This window comes from Vigna radiata, chromosome 6, assembly GCF_000741045.1.
Source record: "Vigna radiata var. radiata cultivar VC1973A chromosome 6, Vradiata_ver6, whole genome shotgun sequence".
NCBI classification, from domain to species: Eukaryota; Viridiplantae; Streptophyta; class Magnoliopsida; order Fabales; family Fabaceae; genus Vigna; species Vigna radiata.
Window position 1 is genome coordinate 15,993,230 of NC_028356.1, and position 19,624 is coordinate 16,012,853.

Here is a 19,624-nt window from a genome sequence, read left to right on the forward strand (position 1 = left end):
CCGGGCTCCTCGCTTTTAGGGTAACCTCGCGTTCGGGTTACCGAACAGTCTTCAGCCCTTAAGGTAACCTCAGGTTCGGGTTATCGAACAATCTTCAGCCCTTAAGGTAACCTCGCGTTCAGGTTACCGGGCTCCTTGCTCTTAGGGTAACCTCGTGTTCGGGTTACCGAGCGGTCTTTAGCCCTTAAGGAAACCTCGCATTCGGGTTACCAGGCTCCTCACTCTTAGGGTAACCTCGCGTTCGGGTTACCGAGCGGTCTTCAGCCCTTAAGGTAACCCCGTTTTTGGGTTACCAGGTTCCTTGCTCTTAGGGTAACCTCGCGTTCGGGTTATTGAGCGGTCTTTAGCTCTTAAGGTAACCTTGCATTCAGTTTAGCAGGCTTCTCGCTCTTAGGGTAACCTCGCGTTCGGGTTACCAAGCGGCCTTCACTAAGTGGTTTGTGCGTAGGGTCCTATCATCTACAATGAAGAGAAAATAATAATTCGAATTTGAATGGTCAGAAAAATGCAGCCAATCAAATTAATAGTAAAACAACTTAGGTTATGATGTCGAATAGACAAGCGAGACGACTCGATTTTCGATCCTTGGTTGAATGTTTAGAGGCCAAAAATAAAGAATCCCTATTAGGATGTGAACTGTATGTGCTTACTGCTTGTTGTTAAACCCCTGACAAGTGTACCAAATCGTTATCAAGTAATATAAACGGTAAGTCTGAATATCGTTCTCCCAAAGGACTCACTACCCTAAATGTTCGTGTGATTTGATTTTATAAGACTTAAAAGAAAAATAAATTGGTAGTGTTGATGCAAAAACAGAATTTAAACATGCAAATGCAGAGTTGAATCATTTGGCAAAGAAGACTATGAATTAATGGTGTTGTTGGGATTTACAATTTCATCTTTTTCCACTCTCCTATATCTATTATTCTTGTAAAATTCGCTTTATTATCAATGTCATGCAACTATCTAATCTACTCAAAAGCCGATTCCTCGGCGAAGAGAGCCTATTATCAATTACTAGTTTACTATTCCTAGTCTCCCTAAGTAACCAAGAATGCATGAAAAACAAAAGTTTAAAGCACTTGGTCGTCCTACTCCTATTCCTAAGGAGTATTGCTTAACCAAGAGAATTCTTATCAGTTCGAGACTTCCCCGTACATCGACAAAATCAAGGATCAATACACCGAATGAGTTAAATGATATTCAAGCATGATAGTCGGATAAGAAAACTCAAACTATTGATAATACAAGCATATGCAAGCATATGAATAAAACAAGAATTTTGATATAAGAGAGTTTCAAAAGATTACATTGTTCCCCAACAACAATGGGTTTAGTTCACCATAAACATGGTGAAACTAGATAAATTGAATGAAAAAGATGAAAAGATAAACCCTCGAATTGGTGATTCGGAGCTCCCGCATCCAAAAACTGCCTCCAAGGAGTGAAGAATAGCTCTGGAAGTCTCTGATTTCCAAAAGATTACTTCTGAAATCACACTGGGTCTATTTATAGACCAAAAAAGTAACAAAATTTCAACCCAGACCCATTCATTTAGGAGCTCAGCGCCCATTACCGCTCAGCGGTGGAGTCGCAAGAAGCCCAACGGTCAATTCTAGCGCTCAACAGTGAAAAACAGGCAAAATTAGCGCTTAGCGCTAGCTAACACTCAACGCTCACTGTAGTAGGAAAATAGCGCCCTGGTCAACTTTTCAGCATTCTGGTCAACTTTTCAGCATTCTGGTCAACTGGTTGACTTTCAGGTTGACTGGTTCACTTTTCTGCATTTTGGTTGACTTTTCTGCACCGCAACCATTTGATACTTCAACCTTTCTTTCAATTCATTCCACAAACCTACAAAATCAAGGGAAACCAAGCATAAAACCAAGAAAACCAACTTTGACTCTCTTGTTATCTAACTTAAGAAAAATGCATGATTTCAAACTAATTCTAAGCCATAAAGGATGTGATTTAATATCAAAATTAAGTGTGAAAATAACGATTTTTCAACTGTTATCACTTATAAACTGCAAGATACATAATATCCAAAACATAATTGATATTTAAATAAAAATATCAACTTGATGGTCATCGTTAAGTTGTGTTTGGCTTTAATAGAAAAAGGTTAATCAAATGAACGACGTGTGAGGCAGGGATCTCGCGCACTTTGTTGTCGTGTTTAGCAACTGTTGCGGCGAGGCGTTGGTTGTCGATGATGAGGTCCTGGAACTCGCGATGATAGTTGTCAACATTTTCCTCGAGGAGAGAAACATTTGATGGAAGGTGAAACAAAAGTTCAAGCCTCTACAAGCGAAGGAATTGTATATCATGGAAGGTAGCAGTTTGAACGAGAGTAGCCATCCATTTGCTATTTCCACCCTGATTATAATAAAATGGTTTAATTACCTTTTTAGTCTCCAAGTTGGGGGTTGAATTTGTGTTTGATACCCGCTTTTAAAAGTGATTTAATTTGGTCCCCAAGTTACTGATTTTCCTTTTAATAGGTCCCTTCCGTTAAGTACCTTGCAACGGCGTTAACTTTAGACTTACGTGGTGATATTTTTCTTCTCTCTCCTCTGCTATTCCTGACACTTCTTTCTTTCTCTCCTATTTCTTTCTCACCATTATAACATCATTATAACTACCTCTCTCTAACCTTTTTCTCTCTCTTCTATTTCTCTCTCTCACCCTTATAACATCCCTTCTATCTTATTTTTGGTGCATTGCATTTGCAGATTCAATAATCAATGATAATAATAATAGTATTATTATTATTTCAAGTCCGGAGAACCTTGCATAAAGGAAACGTCAGATCAAGAAGAATATGAAAGATGGTACACTAGCTTCCTTTCGTTGAAGAAGCATAACGCAACTCATTCTGGCCTTTAAACCAATACAAAAAGTATGCTTTGTATCTCGGTGCGCTCTGCTTCCACTTGATTTTCGTTTTTTTGCTTATTTACTTCCTATTTTCTTTAATTTGTTTTGCTTATTTTGCTTATGTTGCCGCAGGAACTAATCTTTAGACGAATGAAGAGGTTGCGATTAAGCTTGTGAGTTTTTAGACCTACGACGTACCCTAATTTGAAAAAAAAATGTTTAACATCTTTGTTTTTTGCTACTTCTATTTGGTGCTGAGAAATTTAAGAAGTTGCAGAAGTTAGGAATTGAAGAATTTCAGTGATGTTGTATTGTAGAGTTGAAATTGGAGTTATAGGATATCGAATATCTTTTCTTTTGTGTTTTTAGTTTGTTTTCTAACACGGGCTTCGCTGATAATTACTTGGAAATTAAGGTTTTTTGTTTCTTTCTGCTGCAAGATTGAAATTATTGAGTGTGGGGTGATGTTTTACTATTTTATTTTCGTTTTTGATTCAGGAAAGTGTGAAAACAACCCGCAATCTCCATGTCCCTAACTACACCCCCTTACGACTTCCAATCTTTTAAGTTCCAACCCATCAAAGAATCCATCGTCGCACGCGAAATGACGCGCTGATACATGACCGACATGATAACCTACACCGACACTGACGTCGTGATCGTGGGGGCAGGCTCCGCGGGCCTCTCCTGCGCGTACGAGCTGAGCAAGAACCCGGTCGTGCGAATCGCCATAATCGAGCAATCAATGAGCCCAAGCGGCGGCGCATGGCTCGGCGGGCAGCTCCTCTCCGCCATGGTGGTGCGCAAGCCCGCCCACCTCTTTCTGGACGAGCTCGACGTGGACTATGACGAGCAGGAGGACTACGTGGTGAGCAAGCACGCGGCACTGTTCACCTCCACCATCATGAGCAAGCTCCTGGCACGGCCGAACGTAAAGAAGGTTATTTGTTTAATATCACATGTCCATATTTTGGTTCCAAATCATATCTGATTGTGGATTACTTTTTTGTTAGCCTCTCTGTCGTGGCTATCCCTCAGAATTTGCTTCATACTTCCATTACTGTCGGTCACTGAGGTTTGATGACAAACCAGATTATGCTTATTTGAAAAGACTTATGCGTGGTCTGGCTTGAGAGAGAAAAAGGTGAGAGGTATTTATAATGGTAAGAAAGAGAAATAGAAGAGAGAGAAAAAGGTGTGAGAAGTAGTTATAATGATGTTATAATGGTGAGAGAGAAATAGGAAAGAGAGAAAGAAGTGTTAGGAATAACAGAGGAGAGAGAAGAAAAATATTGCCACGTACGTCTGAAGTTAACGTCGTTGCAAGCTACTTAACGGAAGGTACCTATTAAAAGCAAAATCAGTAACTTGAGGACCAAATTAAATCACTTTTAAAATCAGGTATCAAACAGAAATTCAACCCCAAACTTGGGGACTAAAAAGGTAATTAAACCTGATAAAATCTTCCAAGGATGACAGATTGGAACAAAGGCTTGGCTTCCGACAGAGTTGTCCTACTTAACCTGAAAATTGAGCTTGTGCAAAGAAAGAAAGTTATTCATCAAAGCGAACCTGAATAACAGAGAAAGGGCATATGCTGAGAAGATGTGTCAAAGTGATTCTAGTTACCGTTGATGACGTGCTTATGGGATTTGTCGGGCACCATGGGGAAGTCGTCGGAGGTCAGCGGCGGCGTATCAGAGTCCTCACAGGCAGAATGGGCATAGAGAAAGATGGGAGATGGCCTTGAAGTGGTGGTCAATCGGGCCATGGTGATTGTCGTCGAATTCTGGCCCCGATGTGGAAGCGTGTCGTCGCACATTTTTATTACTCCAGTAGTTGTTTCTTTTTACTCAGAAAAGGATTGGTTAAAGCAAAAAAATATACATTAAAGGAAAATAAATTAAAAAACTTCAAACTTTTCCCTCATTGTCGTCACCCTTGGCGTTCTGGTCGTTGACGAGAAAGGTTTGGAAGCGGCCCAGGGCGCGACCACTGTCAAGGAGCTTGGTGTTGATGACGTCCCGATGGTGGCCGGTGAGGACTGCAGTGACGACTCGTGCCGCCGGAGACGCTCTTGGCCACCCAAAGGGAGATGTTACGTTGTTGTTCCGGTGGGATGCCCTCATTGTCCTGGATCTTGGCTTCGACATTACCGCTGTTGTCAGAAGACTCCATGCCAAAGGTGATGACCTTTCCCAAGGGTTTTCACGATTATCTACGTCGATCCTGCTAGGGTTTCCAATGTCCAGTCCCAAATGAATTAATGTCGAAATCGAAAAGAAATTAAGTTACAGTTTTTTGAATGTCAAATAGGCTAAACATGAATAAGGGAAGTAAAAGAAAAAATGAAAGCCCATATTAATTCATAGTTTAGTGCTCCTTGCTTCTTTATTCTAGCAAAAAGGAAAAGACTAAAAAGCACAGAAATCAAGGACACTCCCTTTGATTTCGATGATCCATGTCTATGATTCACTGGGTGCATCATTGGACTTGGTTACTGTATAAAGCTTGAATAATATGATATTAAATTAAAATATATATTAACAGTAAAATACACTTAGGATAATTCTGGATGAACATGCACACAAAATAAATATATGTATGTTGGGCTTTGTTCCTGGGTAATGTCACTTTCGGATAAAATATTAAAGAATAAAATAAGTTTAAGATGGATATAAAACCCAGTTATCAAAATATGTGTATCTCCGAACAAAACTGAATGCATGCCGAGACTTTTTACTAGGTGATGCATCAGATAATGCTTTTATATGTTGAGATGGATAATACGAATATTCCAAACGGTTTAACATAAATCATATAATATAAATAAATTTGATATGGTTATATCAAAATAGTTATATGTAAAGCTATAGAAGGTCAAAGTGTTTTTTTCAGGTCAATCACCCATTAAAGGATTATGTTTTCAGAAACAATCAAAAGAGAACAAAATAAGGAAAGATAACCGACCATCAGACCAATTCAACCGAAACAACTTGTCATTAAGATTGTTCTAATAAAGTTAAGAAAAAAACATAAATTACTTAAAAGCTTTTGTAATGATCTATTAAAGAGTCTAATTTATATAAGGCTTAATAGTACTAATAGTCCCTATTTTCGTCATGTGCATTCGTTTTGGTCGTCATATTTTTTTGTTTAATGTTGTCCTAAAGATCGTAATTTGTGTTCAATTTAGTTCTTTTTACTAATGCTGTCTAAATCAATAACGGTCAGATCTCCATATGTGCAATTAGAGAGTGAACTGTCATTTATGTTCTGACATGGACTAGATTAGTCATCATCATAGGGACCACATTCGAAAATAATTAACAAAAATGAGGATTAGATTGAACAACCTTTATTCATTACAAAACACAGAGCCACATCACCATCTTCTTCAACCTTCAGCCCAACCAAAAATCAAAACCCTACTTTCTTTCTAAAAATCTAACCCTAGCGCCGCCACACCTAAACCCTCAGGCCACCACCGCAATCACCACAGACCTGCAAACGAAGATTCTAAAATTACAGAGTGAACCAAAAATCATAGACAAACTCAACCAAGACAATGACAATTATAGCCTCTGAGACTCCAAAAACTTTCATATAGAGTGACCAAAATCACATTCATACACCCTTTTTATCAAAACCTTGTCAAAGGTTTCAATCACAGCATCAACAACTCTAACTTTACAATTACAGAGAACCAACAGGGAAAAAGAGGAAACTTGGACATTGTTCATGGACTTGGGTTACTAAAAACTTTAAATTGTTGGGAGAAATAAAGGAGAACCCATTTCTTGCAACAACAAGAAGAAGATTGGGAAGGAGACATGGCTCATCAACCACCAATATGGGGAATGTTAACCACGAACCTCACTTTCGCTTTCACTGAAGTAAATTAAAAAACCCTAACCCTAATTTCACTCTCCCCCCTCGTCAAAAATTGGGTTCCATTAAATAAATCACATTTCTTTCAAAATCCACCTCAATGTGGCTAAAGGACTCCACCTGGACAGTTAAATGCCACATCAACATTGTTGTGCACAGTTGAACTGTCTGTCGTTAACGATTTAAACGGTGTTTGCAAAAAGGACCAAATTGAACAAAATTTACATTCTTTAGAACAAAATTGAACAAATAAAAAATATGGAGACCAAAACGAATGCACGTGACGAAAATAAGGACTGTTAGTGTTATTAAGCCTTTATATAATGATGTGTATTATACTCTACTTTTTCCAACTTCTTATTCTAGTACGTAGATACATGATTAATCCTGAAAAGGAGAATTCATTCGTGATTAAACATAAGAAGTACATTACATAATTAAATTACTTACTTAAAATATAATTATTTTTATTTAAAATGTGTTATTTTTTTTATCTTAAGTACTATTTTCTATTCTTAGTCCTTAATCACGTATAGTTAGAATTATCAACTTAATTCATGTACCATAGGTCAATCCTAACTCACTTTTAAAAAAGCTCTTATTTAGGAATTTTCCTAAGTGGGGGTCAAAAAAAAACTCCAACACCTAAAATTCTTTTGTCAAGTGAGTTAGAGTCAGGGTTAAGATGAGTTTAATCCCAACCTCACTACAAAACTTTGTATTTTCTATATTTTGCAAGAATAATTAAATATATTTTTTTTATTTATTTGATTTATGTGTTTTTTAAAAATATTTAATAATTTTTTTTATGTGATTTATCAGAAATACATTCTTATTAAAAAAGTGAAAATTTAACTTTTTTTCGATTAAAATAACAATTTTAATAAAAAAAAGCAATGTTAGTCTTATTAAAATATTTAATATCATACTAAACTAATTTTTTTGATAAAAAATTATTCTCTATTAGGATGTTTTTAGAAAATCTATATAAACATCGTAAGAAATATTTTTGATAAACATAAAATTCAATTTACAACAATTAATAATGTGTAATAATTTTGTTTTAATCTATCAAACCGTTGTTCAACACTCCCTGAAAGAAAAACAAAGAAAATAAAAAGAAAATAGAGTTTGAAGTTTGAAGTAGTTTTTAATTGAAAAAGTGTTTAATATATAATTTATAAAGTAATCATTGAATATGCTTATTCAATATTCAAAACTAGTGCCATCATTATAGCAAAAAATACCACCACCAACTCTTCTATCAATTTGTGAAAAAAAAATATTAGTTTCTATTTTGTAGCTGTTTTGTACTTTAGGGTGTGAGTCTAAATTTTATATAGGATAAATTTTATACAAGATAAAATTGAAGAAGTACAGAAGTATATAAAAATAAAAGATTCATTAATTTATTATTTTAAAGATTTTGAAGAGAGAATAATGTTAATTTTTTATATAATTAAACTCCAGTATTATTAATGTTTTTGTAATCTACTGATAATCTTCTTTTCAATAAATCGTACAGATAATCTTCTTTTCAATAAATCCTAGTATCAGATACCTATGCGGAAGGAATTCACTTTTCAGATATACCTAACAATTTTTTATGGATCCCTTTTCTCACTAGAACTCTCTGTGTATATATATATATATATATATATATATATATATATATATATATATATATATATATATATATATATATATATATATATATGATTCTTCTTTCTTCTCTTGTAACGTTTTCATAGTGCAATAATACAGTTTTATGAAGTGTTAAAAGCTATCCTTACCTCTCGATGATTCTCCTTTTTAATCGGTGCGTTCTTCTTCTTCTTCCTCGGTGCGCCCTTCTTCTTCTTCTTCCAGGCGTCAAGTTCTGCTACTGCCATGAAGACGCTGCACGTTATCTCACTCTTAGAAGAGCCAGCTGTGTTTAAGAGCTCAAGGCTTTTGATTCGAGAAGCCTCCAACGAAACTATTGTCTCATGCGTCGTTGGCTACTTTCTTTTGGGCCTTTGTTGTTACCAAACAGTTGGCCTTCACTTTTTTAATAAAAATCATGTTAAATGTTTAAAAGAAAATTAAATAAAATATTTTCATTGAATAATAAGCTAAGTAAATACTACTATACGTACCTTGTATGAACTCCATTATTTTAAAATTGATCTCGTTCTATTAAATAAATTAGAAACGCACCTGATGCCTCAACAAATGTAGTAAAAAAATTTTGTAAATCTAATATACATATGCAATGTAACTGATTCCTAGCCAATGTATTATTTTGACACGCACTTGGAGGTAATCAACTATATTTCACTATATTTTTTAACAATAATACTATATTTAACTAATGAAAATAAATATAAATAAAATCTTAAATTTGTTTATAAACTATACAGTTATAAATATATAATTTAATATGTTATAATTTTATAATATAATGATAATTTAATATGTGTTTAATTTATGTAATATATTCTTGTATTCAAATGAATATTTCTTTTAAAAAAAGTCTATGGATTCATCGTGATTCATTAAGTTTTTGTAGATACTTTGGTTCACGAAGAGGCTTTTAGAAGTTGCTTTCTCTACCACCACAGTCTTCTTTCTGTACCTCCTCAACTTATTTATTTTTCCAAAAATATCCTTAAATTAATTTATTTTATTTTACCTTTAACTTTTATACTTTTAATTAAAATTCCTAATTCTTTACTCTCATTTTCCATCGCACATCACACCCCTTCTCCTCCCTCTGCAAAAAATTGTTAAAAAGGGAAAATGATGTGGGATTTGAAACAGAGAAAAAGATAGAGATACAACATGGTTTTGTTCCTTAACGAAATTCTTAGACCAGCATTTCAAATTACCATCTTCATCCAACGATCACTACTGAAGAAAGACATGAGAAAAATAACGAATGGACTGAAACCATTGGAAATATAATATAAGTGAAATTATTGAAGTTTATAATCGTTCTTATAGTTGATAAAGAATTTATCTATGGTTAATCTATATTTGTGTGACAACTAACCAAGTCATTAATTTTAAATACGATAAAGTACAGTCTAAAGAAATATTGGTTACAGTTGAACAGTGACAAAATCTCAATCCCTTATTCAATTGTTATTTAAATTATGCAGCCTCTATAAATATTTTTTTTATGTTTTTTGGGTTTGAAGCATTTCATTACATTTGCTCCTGAAGGAGATATTTCTTCCTTAAATATAGATTTTAAAGGCTACTAATGTATAAAGAAAGTTGTACTAGAGTGAGAGAAAATGATGGTGAAATTTTTTATTCAATTTGGATACTCTCATTTGTTACAAAGAGCTCAACTATATAGTAAGAGTAACTAATTATAAATGAGTTATAATTAACAACCGATAGTTGGCAGAAGATTATTTTTATGCACTAACTGAAGAACACTACTATCTCTAAACAAACTGAAACTGCGCAGGAGACAAGTGCGCCACTCATTATGCTTATGCAATACGAAATTATCTACTCAAGGATCTTACTGTAGCAAGAATAATCTTCAAAGCACCAACTGGAAAAACTCTGTATAATATCAAAATTGGGACAGTTAGATTAAATATTAATAGAAATTTTATATATTGTAAAATTTTGACTTACCTTGCAATAGAAGGAGTGGGGTGAGTATAGATTCTTTAACGACTCTTATTGTGTGGTCTTCTGTTTGGATTGGAGTTGCAGTTCTTCTTTCTCATTCTTTGATTAAGAATGCCTTCAACCAAACGGATTCACCATTCCGGTTTTTGAATGAAGAATATTACATATCCTAACACCATTCCAAATACCCCTCCACAACCATATCCTATAGCTACGACTTTCCAACCAAAACAAAATTGTTCATCATTGTGAAAGGTTTCTAAATCTCTCTCGCCCTTGTATCATGTTTTCGTCAGAGGCCAACCACATAGCCGAAGATTGTCCCTGTAGGATTCATTTTGGAATATGTTGAATTGTTTACCTGTTGGTATCTTCCCTACCAGCTGGTTTTGTGAAAGGTTTAAGAAAGACAGGAAGGGAAGATTGGCCAATGCAGTTGGAATCTCACCCGTGAGCATGTTTCAGGAGAGGTCAAACCATTCTAAATTTTCCAAACCACTGAGGTTTTGTGGAATTAAACCAGTGATTCTGTTATTAGAAAGGTTAAGGCCTATTAGTGACTTCAACTCTCCAATTATTGTTGGAATCGTTCCTTCAAATCTGTTATTTGATAAATCAACAATTGTTAAGATAGTTAAGATCCTCTCTATCTCAAAGGTGTTGCCTTTCATTGTGAACTCAATCGAATCATTGTACCTATAATCAGTAGGACGTATATACTGCAAAACACGATGGACATTGATCATCATTCCCTTGAAGTTTTTGATTAAAGCTACAGGCAAGTTGCCTCCAAAGTTATTGTTGGAAATGTCAAAAACTGTCAGCTTGGAAAATGTATCGTTCTTGGATTGGAAACAATTGATGGTACCATTGAACCTATTAGCACGTAAAATAAGGACTCGCAGCTCTTGAAGTGACTCTAACCAGCTTGGAAATGTATCCTGTATATTATTGTGTCCAAGGTCCAGAACTCTTAGTTGTTTGTATTTGATCACATGCCGAGGTAATGGTCCCTCCAATTGATTGCCATTAAAATTCAAAGTTTCCAATGTTTCTATCTCAAGATAGCTTCTAGGTATGATTCCACGAAGGTTGTTCCTTTGCAGATCCGAAACTACAAGGTTACGCAAGTTTCCAACGCATTCTGGAAGCTTGCCTGTGAAGTTATTTTGAGACAAGTTGAGTATCATAAGGGAGCTTGCGTAGCAAAGAGATGAAGAAAAGAGGCAAGTACAACAAGGAGTTACCAGCAGAGCTGCAAGCGGATGGGCCAAATTTTTGGCCAATAAGAATATTGGGGAAGAGGCAAGTTCAACAAGGAGAAGAAGCAGTGAACCAAGTTTTGATAGAGTGACAAGAAGGCGGTGAAAAAGGTGTTACGTGGGAAGACAGTTTGACTATGCAGGACCAATATCCTGAGCTGAACCTTAAGAACAAGGTTGTTGGCAAAGTGGAGGGAAGTGTTAGTAAGTTAAGAGTGTACGAGAGGAGAAAGAGGAATTAGTTAGTTACCAGTCAAGGTAGTTAGGGAAGGGGATGTATCTGTATAAATTGGAGTCTTTAGTAGTTAGAAGTCTCTTTGGAGTTGTCGTATAATTTGTACAAGTTTGTTAAACCTGTAGGGGGAGATTAGGCTCCCAGTTGGAGACCTTATTCTTGTATTCTTTTGTTGATAATACAAAGCAGAGGTGATTCTTTGTTCTTTGCTGTTTCTCTGGTGTGTGTGCGATTAGGTTATTTTGGAGTTTCTTGAACAGAAACCTATTATCTACAGTCAATTTATTGTTTGAGATAGAAAAGAATTGAATGGTAGATGGGGGAACAGGAATATATCCTTCCAACATATTGAAGCTTAGGTCAATGTAATACATATTGTTCCATGAGAGAGAGACTCCCAACCGACATGAGAAGGTTATGAGAAAGATCCAAATAAACCAAAGTATCTGCCATATGATTAAATCCTTCTGGAATCCTTCCGTGAATTTGGTTCTTTGAAAGATCTAAAATAAGATAATTGCGACTTCCAGCGGATCGTAGCTCCTAAATATTTGAAAAATTCGTAAGATCTACAAGCCCACTCAAGTTATTTGATGATAGTGTTGGGGTTTGATATCACCTGTTGGGAAAAACAGTGAACCCACATAAATAATTTTACTCTTCAATCCATTGTGGGTTTGACCCACACAAATAATAATACAATTCAATCCATGGTGGGTTGATTTTCATTAAACCTTGACAACCTGGTGCAAATCAGGCCTTGGGCCAATTACAAATGATAAAAACTGACAATAAAATATCAACTTACCTAAAAATAAAATCTCCTTATTCTATCAAAAAATAATATTCTACCTAGATAAACCAAAAATCATAGTTACTCATCCTATTTTATTTCAATCAAAATCAAACCAAATATTACTAGACTCAAAAGTAACAAAATAATAAATATCTAAATTTAAGTTTATCCCAACAGATAGAATCAATTGAGAGAGATTTTGGTGAAAAAATATTGACTTGGGGATACCACCCTGTAGCTTGTTGTTAGAGAGATCACAATAAGACAATGAAAAGCCAGAGAATTCGCCAAAGAAAAACACCAAGTCGGAATTGTTCCATTCAACAAGTCATCGGACAAATCCAGATAAGCTAATTTAGAAAGTCCTCCGGTTGTATCTGTTAAAAGTAAACAAAATAGGGTAGTTTCAGTTCAGTTTTATCTTTTTCAGTATAAATACAGTTGTAATATTTCATTTGGGGTTGAATAAAATTTTTTGAAGTTATACAGTTTACTTGAGAGTGTCTCTGTGTCGAGTTTTGGTCTTTGATTGTTGATTGGTGAAGAGCAGCAGTGGTGGCCTGAGGGGTGTCGTGGAGGAACCCTAGCAGAGAGCTTCGTTTCGCCCTTCTCTCTCAACATCTCGACCCTTCTCTGTTTCTCATTTTCTCTCTCTGTCACGTGTGCCTGTTTTATTAAAACAGCAGAAAGTTTGGTGGCGTGGGCAATGACTTTTTTGTCCTCTCTTTTTGAATATGGTATCTAGAGCGAGGTTGTGAGGCCTGGGGTGTACGTGATAGTGGGTACTATGTTGATATCTGGAGGTGTGTGAATCCAGAAGTGAAAAAGAAAGGTTCTTTAAGGTGTAAACAGATCAAGATTTATCAAGATCAGTGCAAGAAGAGATGGCTGGAGTTGGAGGAATTCAGGGGCCACTTCCTATGTTCGATGGCAAACAGTTTGCTGACTGAAAGATCAAGATGTGGGCCGTTTTTGGGTTTCAAGATGTGTTGGAAGTCATTGAAGATGGAGTGCCTGAGTTGAGTGAAAAGGCAACCCAAGAACAGAAGAAGGAACACAAGATGCTGGAAAAACTGGACAGTAAGGCCAGATTCTTAATGTATCAGTGTGTGAGTCAAAAGATTTTCAACAAGATTTCTAATGCTGCTACAACAAAGGAGATATGGGGTATCTTGGTCAAAACCTATGGTGATGGAGACAGAAACACGAAGATAAAACTGCAGGCTTTGAGGAGACAGTTTGAAACTCTTATTATGGAGGAGAGTGAGACTGTATCTGGATACTTTGACAAAGTACAAGAGTTGGTGAACAAGATGAGGGCGTGTGGTGATACAATGACGGATGAATACATGGTGGATAAAATTCTACGAACCTTAACTCCTAGATATGACTATGTGGCTGCTGCAATTGAGGAAACCAGAAGAAGGGAAGTCATTGACAGTAAGGAGCTGCTGCATTCATTAGAGGCACATGAGTTACGCCTCAATGAATGTAGACAATGTCAGGAACAGGCCTTGCAGGCCAGATCGCAGTGGAAAGGAAAAAAAGGTTTCAAGAAGGGGGGTAAAGGAGGTAAGAAAGTAAAAGACTCTCAGGACCAACAAGGAGAAGAGTCCAGTGAGTCTGGAAAAGGCAAGAAACCGAACAAGGGAGAAGGAGAATGGAAGTTTGATAAGAAAAAGGTTAAGTGTTTCAACTGTCAGAAGTATGGCCACTATGCTAAGGAGTGTTGGGATGGAGAAGGGGCCAACAATAAACCCAAGAAGAGGGCAAATCTAGCCCAGGAGGAAGAGTCTAACTCAGAGGCAGTGATGTTAATGGCACAGGTTGATGACAAACCTCCAGAAAGTACTGTTTGGTACTTAGATTCTAGGTGCTCCACCCACATGACTGGAAGGAAAGACTGGTTTGTAAAAATGAAGGAAGTCGAGCAGGGAAAAATCAGGTTTGCTGATAACAACAGCTTGGAGGCAGAGGGATCTGGCAGAGTGGTGTTAAGGGGAGAAGATGGCAAGGAAGTGATCATTGAGGAGGTACTGTATGTACCTGGACTGAAGACTAATTTGCTTAGTCTTGGGCAGCTCTTGTAGAAAAAATATAAGATAAATATGGAGGACAATCGTTTCAGCATCCTGAATCTGGATGGGAAGGTTGTATTACAAACACCACTGTCACAAAACAGAACTTTCAAGGTTGTTCTGGGGGCAGTAAATCATCACTGTTTTACTGCAGCAGAGGGTGAAGAAGAATGGTTGTGGCATCTCAGGTTTGGGCATCTTAATTTCCAGGATCTATCAATGCTAAGTCAGAGAAAAATGGTGATTGGCTTACCAAAAATAGATATTCCAGGGACTGTTTGCAAAGAATGTGTTCAAAGCAAGCAGACCCGTGGCAGTTTTCAGAGGTTCTTACCCCAGAAATCTGCAGTGAAGTTGAGAGTGATATTTTCAGATGTCTGTGGCCCTATACAGGTAGAAACACCTACTGGTAGCAGGTATTTTTTGCTGTTTATAGATGATTGGACCAGAAAGTGTTGGGTCTACCTATTAAAAAGGAAAAGTGAGCTGTTGCTGCAGTTTCAGAAATTCAAGAAGATGGTTGAAAGGCAGAGTGAAAAGAAATTGAAGATACTGAGAACAGATGGAGGAGGGGAGTATACCTCCACTGATTTCAAAGAATATTGTGTAAAGGAGGGAATTGTCCATGAAGTAACTCCTCCCTACACACCTCAACACAATGGGGCAGCAGAGAGGAAAAACAGGACCATTCTTAACATGGTCAGGTGTATGTTGAAGAGTAAGGGGNTACCAATGTTTCTATGGGGTGAGGCTNTAATGACAGNAGTTTATGTGTTNAATCTNTCTCCAACCAAGAGACTAAATGGGGTCACACCAGAGGAGGCTTGGTCTGGAATAAAGCCAGATGTCAAGCATCTGAAGATCTTTGGTTCATTATGTTACAAACATGTTCCAGAACAGTAGAGGAAGAAGCTAGATGACATGGGTGTTCCATTGATTTTAATTGGATACCATGTAACAGGTGGATACAAACTATATGACCCTAAAATAGGAGCAGTCACAATCAGCAGAGATGTAAAAATTGATGAAGCTGGAGAGTGGCAGTGGGAGTCAGATGTGAAAGGAGGACCAACCATTGAGTTGGAAGAAGAAGAACCTGCAGCAGAAACTGAGGCATGCAGGAAGGAGGAGAGTGTTAGGAGGTCTTCTCGGGTGACCCAGTTACCAACTCACCTAAGAGACTATGATTTAGTCTATGAAGCAACTGTTTCATCTGAGGGAAACTTTGTGCATTTTGCTTTAATAGCAGAAGCAGANNCCNTGGAGTTTNGAGAAGNAGTGAAGGATAAGANATGGTGTAAGGCTATGGAGGAGGAGATTGGGTCAATTGAGAAGAATCAGACCTGGGAATTAACAGATCTGCCACCTAACAAGAGACCAATTGCACTGAAATGGATTTATAAGTCTAAGATAAATCCACAAGGTGTGGTGGTTCGCTATAAGGCCAGGTTAGTGGCCAAAGGGTACTTGCAGGAAGCTGGAATTGATTATGGAGAAGTATTTGCACCTGTGGCCAGAATGGAGACTGTGAGGTTGGTGGTTTCTTTGGCTGTTCAGAACAACTGGACTTTACATCAATTAGATGTAAAGTCAGCTTTTCTGAATGGGGACTTGGAGGAAGAAGTGTATGTAGTCTAGCCTCAAGGTTTTGAAGTAGAGGGGCATCTAAACAAGGTGTACAGGTTAAAGAAGGCATTGTATGGACTCAAGCAAGCTTCAAGAGCTTGGAACCAGAGAATAGACAGGTTCATGAGTAGTATTGGGCTTGAGAAGTGTGTTTCTGAACATGGAGTGTATGGTCAGAGTTATAAGGAGAATGAAGGTGAAGAAAGATTGATTGTGTGCCTATATGTAGACGACTTGTTGATTACTGGAAGTAGTAGTGAAAGGGTTGCTGGGTTGAAAGCACAAATGCTACAGGAGTTTGAGATGAGTGATCTGGGTGAACTTAGTTATTTTCTTGGAATTAAGTTCACCAAAACTGACAGAGGCATGCTGGTACATCAATCTAGATACACATTGAACATGCTAACTAAGTTTAACATGTGTCAGTGTAATTCTGCTAATACCCCAGCAGAAGTGGGGTTGAAATTGGAGAGGGATCCTGAGGAGGAGGCTGTAGATCCTACGGAGTATAGAAGAATGGTTGGAAGTTTGAGATATCTGTGCAATACGAGACCAGATATCAGCTATAGTGTGGGTTTGGTGAGTAGGTTTATGCAGAATCCCAGGGTATCTCACCTAAATGCAATTAAAAGAATATTGAGGTACTTAAAAGGTACCACAAGCTATGGTATTTTATTGCCTAAGAATGAATCAGGAGGAGAGGCTCATGTGATTGCGTATTCAGATTCAAATTGGTGTGGTGACAAGGGTGATAGAAAGAGTACAACTGGATATGTATTTTTTCTGGAAGGAGCACCAATTTCGTGGAGCTCTACAAAAGAGCCAGTTGTAGCTCTGTCCTCATGTGAGGCAGAGTATATTGCAGCATGTGAAGCCACATGTCAGGCAGCATGGCTTGAGTCTTTAATGAAAGAATTGAGGATAAGAGTTGAAGGGAAGGTGAGACTGCTTGTTGACAACAAGTCAGCCATCGACCTAAGCAAGCATCCTACAGCACATGGTAGGAGCAAGCATATAGAGACACGATTCCATTTTATAAGGGAACAGGTTAGCAAAGGGAAGCTGGAAGTGGAGTACTGCAAATCTGAAGACCAGATTGCAGATGTTCTTACTAAGGCACTAAAAGGAGAACGCTTTCTAACTCTTAGAAAGCAGATCAGAGTGGAAAAGCTGAAGATCGAAGTAGATCCGAAGAAAGGAGTAACGAAAACTTAGAGTTTTCGTCCAGAAGCAAAGCTCAACTCAGTGGAAGAAGTTTTCGCACTTTTATTCGGTGGAAAACTTGTTCAAGGCTAAAGGAAGACTTTTTACCGATTGTTCATCAGCAAAAGTGGCCATGGTTCGCCGGAGTTGGTGTTTTTCACCGATCAATCGGTTGAAAAGGGTTTCTTTTTTCATAAATCATGTTTTCCTTACTGTTTTGTTTAGGAGGAGTGTTAAAAGTAAACAAAACAGGGTAGTTTCAGTTCAATTTTATCTTTTTCAGTATAAATACTGTTGTAATATATCATTTGGGGTTGAATAAAAATTTTCGAAGTTATACAGTTTACCTGAGAGTGTCTCTGTGTCGAGTTTTGGTCTTTGATTGTTGATCGGTGAAGAGCAGCAGTGGTGGCCTGAGGGGTGTTGTGGGGGAACCCTAGCAGAGATCTTCGTTTCGCCCTTCTCTCTCTAAACATCTCGACCCTTCTCTGTTTCTCATTTTCTCTCTCTGTCACGTGTGCCTGTTTTATTAAAACAGCTGAAAGTTTGGTGGCGTGGGCAATGACTTTTTTGTCCTCTCTTTTTGAATAGTATCAAGTATTTCTTCGACTAATTTATTCTTTGAAAGCCTTAAATCACTAATCTGAGTGAGCCCAAATAACGATGATGGCAATTGGCCCACTAGGTTGTCTACAGTAAGATCTAAAACTTGTATTGCTTAGCTTTCCAAACAAATTGGGGATCTCACCATCAAATTCATTATATGCAAGATCTAAGTGAATAAGATGCTGAAGGTCGAAAAGAGATGATGGAATCTCACCATTGAAGTTATTCGCACGAAGGTACAAATAGTTTAATTATGAGATGTTGTCCATGCATCGAGGAATGGGTCCTGTGAAATTGTTAAGCCAAATATCAATGTAAGTGAGACGTTGAAGCTTTGAAAGTGATAATAGAATCTCGCCACTGAATTTGTTAGCACCAAGGTCTAAGAGGAGTGCTACGATTGAACTATGGAAGCTCACCTTCCAGATAATTCAAAGATAAATTAAGTTGTTGAAGATTGGGTAAATAGAATATGTTATTTGGTAACTTCCCTTGCAAGATGGTATCTGAAAGTCCAAGAGAGACCAAGGAGGATGAAAATTTGAGCAACACAGACAAAGAACTTGGTCTAATCAAAGACATGTCTAGGCCATCAAGAGTGAGCTCCCTTAAATGGGTTGCATTTACAATGAGTTTTTCCAGGAATGCTGCTTCAATCCTCATCCTACTTTCTGACAGTGAGAGTGAGAGATCAAGTGAAACTAATTTTGAGAGGTGAGAAATTTTGGAAGGAATGACACCACTAAAAGCAGCGTTAGATAGGTTGAGATGAGTAAGAGCGAGAAGATGACCAAAGCTAGAAGGCATTTGGAGAAGAGGAAAAGTTATTGAGAGAAGGATTGAGTTTTTGAAGGTTAGTGAGTTTGAAGAGAGTGTTGTTGGGATGAAATGAACCATGAAAGCAACTTCTGCTGAGGTCTAAGCCAATGACGTGCCCTGAGTTTGTGTCACAACTCACCCCATCCCACAAACAGCAATCAGTACCATTTTTCCACATCGGCTACCGAGACTAAATGAGTTCTTCAAACCAAGCAAGGTAGAGGCTTCATCATTGTTGCATAATGTCACCAATGAGGACGGGCGTGAAGGAAAATGAGAAAGCAGCAAACTCAGGACAACAAACACAAACCACCCCATACTTCTCTAAATGCTTTTGCTCAATAGATTCCAAGTTCCAACCCTTCCTTCACTCTGATTTTTAGAGTTTTAGCACGAAAAGTATAATCATCATATATTGATATTGATGTTCCAAAGCTATATTTGCGGATTGGACTTGTTGGAATCAAATTTGTGAAACACACAATGTCTTTACTTGCATTATTACCTAATGCGAAAACAACTTTGTGCAGAAAATGTACAGGATGAGAAACAAACCCCAAAGCAGAAAAAAATACAACAAAAGCAATCACGTGCA

The 19,624-nt window shown here is 37.2% G+C and overlaps 1 long non-coding RNA gene and 1 pseudogene across 5 annotated transcripts; both read right to left on the bottom strand.

Annotated features, from left to right (window-relative positions):
- Positions 1–2,021: 2,021 nt before the first annotated feature.
- LOC111241848 lies at positions 2,022–9,040 on the bottom strand. Of its 5 annotated transcripts, none has more exons than XR_002668196.1 (5): positions 8,565–9,040; positions 6,237–6,384; positions 4,510–5,112; positions 4,334–4,403; positions 2,022–4,225 (listed from the first exon to the last, which is right to left on the bottom strand). It is a non-coding gene; the product is annotated as an uncharacterized LOC111241848 (long non-coding RNA). The 5 variants fall into 5 exon arrangements; XR_002668197.1 differs by having other exon boundaries at positions 4,334–4,415; XR_002668195.1 differs by having other exon boundaries at positions 2,022–4,403; positions 4,510–5,109.
- A 1,495-nt stretch (positions 9,041–10,535) lies between these two features.
- Positions 10,536–19,347, bottom strand: LOC106763497 (annotated as a pseudogene).
- Positions 19,348–19,624: the final 277 nt, after the last annotated feature.